This window comes from Hydra viridissima, unplaced genomic scaffold, assembly GCF_058129835.1.
Source record: "Hydra viridissima isolate aposymbiotic clone 2 unplaced genomic scaffold, HvirCarnegie_v1 scaffold_11, whole genome shotgun sequence".
NCBI classification, from domain to species: Eukaryota; Metazoa; Cnidaria; class Hydrozoa; order Anthoathecata; family Hydridae; genus Hydra; species Hydra viridissima.
The window spans coordinates 15,454,602-15,458,573 of NW_028324310.1; positions in this window are offsets into that span (position 1 = coordinate 15,454,602).

Genomic DNA, 3,972 nt, shown 5'->3' on the forward strand with positions numbered 1-3,972 from the left:
ATTTAAAGCATAAAACACTTTGAAAAAATCATCACTTAAACGTTAACCTCCTTGTCCAACTAAATTATTCTAAAAGATTTGTCTCCTTTAAAGCGCTTGCTGTAACTCGATCACCACAAAAGAAACAGTTTTATGTTCAGTTCTGCTTTCTAAAAACATTTGACTTCATTACCTCTAAAAGATTTTTGTCTTCTGAGATAAGAGCAAGTTCAGTTTTTTCCTATCTTTAGTTTTTGTTCTTTTCAAAAAGTAAGGGACTTCAAAATCTGTTATTTGGCTGAGACTTCCAAACCAGGATCAGCTAACGAAAATGCAACTTAAGCCATAAAAAAATAACATGATTGGTTGTGAAGACTTTTATCCAAGCATTTCTATATCTAACTCGTTCCTGAGAATACATGCGATTTTAAAAGCATTAAAGTCATCATTATAGTATGCTCTTGCCCCATTTTAAATCATTCAGTACATCATGCCCTGACTCTATTTCATTCTTCTTTTCATGAGAAGGAAAGTTAATTACACTTAACATCCTTTAGTTAAAGGATAAACAGGGCATCGGGCGTCTTGCTTCATAACATGCTCCTGGTAGATTGGACTTGAAGTTCGTCAATTTTTCAGCATTGACTATTGGTAGAAAGCTAAGTATTTGACTAAGTGTTTGTTATTCTTTTTTACTCTAAAAAAAGCACTTGTCAAGTTAAATTTTTGTTAAACAATTTTTTTTTTTTGCATCTTTTGAGAATCTTTTCAAACGAACAATTTAAGTAGTAACGTTCGTAAAAAAACTTAACAGAAATCTCAAGAGAAACATTCGTAATACAAACTCGTATTTATCACTTTAATACAAATCATATTTATAAAATATCACTTAAGCTTATAAACAAATTTTCAAAATGGAGTTCATAGTTCATCTTCTAACAATGATAATAACAATGATCTAGAAGAGATTTTCATATAATAGGCCACGAAATATGCTACTGAAAATCATTTTTCGAAAATTTTCTTTTTCTCTCGAAATTCTGAACTTTTTTTAATGTTAATGGTTTTTTTTAAGAAAGACAAAGTTTTGTGAATGACAAACTTTTTAATTTTTACTCCTTTATTTTTGGACATCTTAACATAGTAGATATAATATACAGATATATAGGTATAATCTCTACACATATCGCATCGTGCGAATTTCAAATTCTAAAGCGATGAAAATCAACAAACACCTGCCGTGAAAATTTAAAATTAAATTGCAATAAAAAAAAAAAAGAGAGATTTTATTTTGCCTATTTTATAATCAAATACAACATTAAACTACGTCATCCCATCATTGGGCTGACGTAATGCATTTTTGATTAAGAAAATCCTGATAATATCAAGACATGCAGTTCACAAGACGAATGACGATATCAATTTGTATATCGTTCTAAGTTCTATACTTATGATAACCAGATTATTGCAAATATAGAACCTGGAACAATATACCAATTTTATCAAATCATAATGAGAATAAATCAAAGGGAAATTGCTTTAAACGATTTTGATGAACTATTTACATTTATGAAAGATGGGTACTCAAAAATAATTCTACTTAACGAAAGATAAAGAAAGATTTTTTAAGTCCAGAAAGTTTGTTAAGTCCAGAAAGTTTGTTAAGTCCAGAAAGTTTGTTAAGTTCAGAAAGTTTGTTAAGTTCAGAAACTAGTGAATTTTTCAAAAGATTTATTTGCAGAAATATTTAGTTTAGAATTTTTAAAAATCTTTTTTTGTTTGGTTTTAGCTCCTATCTTTTATTTATGCCATCAACAAAAAAAACAAACAAAAACAATAAATCTCCTTTTCCTAAGAGCAACAGTTTAGTTAGATAGGATAAAAAACTGTTTTTCATACTAGTCAAAGACAGTTTTCAGTCAAAATTTTTCAAGTCTGTTTGTTGAAACTTCAGGGAAATAACAAGTCATAGGTTAAGAATCATTTTAGTTACATTTTGTTTTAAGTATGGTATTGTAAATAAATTTTAAAAGCATTGTGTTTTTCCTCCCATCCTTATTTTCAACTTAGTAATTGCCAATGAAATTGTAAGAAAAAATGACTAAAACTAGGATATGTAACTCATGAAGATCAGAATAGTAAAATCGGAAAAGAGATGATGGAGAAAAAGGAGAGCTTTCAAATCTTCATACTGAAGGAATTAAGAGGAGATCAAGCGACTGCAACTTTATGATCTGTCAAATCGGAAAACTTGCCAATAACCATGTCTACCTTTTTCAAAAACAGAAGCGCAGTTCGTGAGGCCTGCTCGAGAAAAGCTTTATTCACCGTGTTGACACTAGACTCAGTGGCAGATAAGATTGTGAGAAGGTTCTTTGACTTTCAGTTTGCTTGTTAATAATAAGATTTCTCTAACTCTAATGTACTCATTCTGAATATCAAGAAGTTTCCACCTTCATACTTTGTTTTGATTCTTTTCGTTTGATTGGCCAGTGGTTTGATTCTTTTCGTTTGATTGGCCAGTGTTTTGATTCTTTTCGTTTGATTGGCCAGTGTTTATTTGTACTTGTTAAGAAAATAAAGTTTATGGAAGTGTTTTAAGCTGATGGATTAGGTGCTAAAAGAATTGGTCTTCCACCAATTTTTTCAACTAATTGGACTGTTCCACTATGAAAATCACTTTTCTAAAATGGCAAACTTGGTACTGCTGTACAGGGATGGATTATCCTCGTTTCAATGGGTTAAGGCGAGAGCCATTTTCCATTTCTTGTGATATAAAAGTTGCACAAGCTCTGTTTAGAGTTAAGGCTTGAGTTACTTTATGTTTGAAATAAATAAGGTTTATGTTTGAGTACTTTATGTTTGAAATAAAAAAGAATTGCTGTAATTGAGTCCATCTGGACACAATTACAGCAATTCGTTTTTATTTCAAAAGATAAGTAATTGCTAACATAGAAATATTAAAAATTTCATCCATTTAAACCAAAAATCAGTCTTTTGGAGAGAATTTTTCCCATGGAACTTCACCTCATGCTAGGAGTGGTAAATCAGCTGTTCTAGTCTCTCTAAAAAATTTGGAAAGGAAAGACTGAGTTTCTCATCAGATTGTATATAAGATGTTCACGTTAGCATTACATACTTGGCTAGTATATCACTGTTAGGTCATTTTTAAAAATACAAACCTTAAACTCAAAAGTATTTTACAGGAGCGTAAGTTTCACTTCCTAAAATATATTTCTATTCCACAGCCGAATTAATGCAATTTTAACTTTTGCCAAATTGATAAAAATGATCTTCACAACTAAAAATGTAATTTTCTCTCTTTAACTTTTTTTATGGCGCAGAACTCAGGACTAAATGTTATAATCAAAGTTGGTAAACTGCGTGGTAGTTTATGATAATGACTTCGAGTAACGAAGTCACCTATTTCATGGTTATTATTGGAAAGTTTGCTCATGATCGATTTTAAACTAATTTTCATCATTGACTTTTCACTTAATCAAAAAGTTTTCGGAATTGATTATTCGCTTAACGGGTGTTGATATGGTATTTGACATTTCGCTATTAAGATTGCTTTACGTCGTCTGGAAACAAGCTTTGTTTAATCTCGCTTACCATTTTATTGCAAAAAATATTATTAATAAAGGTTGGCAGAAGAACCGATGTGAAACTGGAAAAAAAAAAATCTTGTTAGCTAATGTATGCAATAGCAGGCTTGTATGACTGATTATATGACTGACTTATTTTCTTATACAAAACAGACCTCTGTGAGAATGTCTGTTACATTGTTTAAATTGAGACGGAGCGTAGTTAAAATAACCAAAAGTGGCCATGGTCAAGGCAAAGTAGTCCACCAGATTCTGGTATTTTTTTCATCTATGTATTCAATCACAAGGTTTTGAGGGTAGATCTTTATTTACCATTTGACATCCTCTTGCGTGATGTCAGAGAAAACAAAGGAATGAAAAAAAAAAAAAAAAAAGTTAAAAGCAA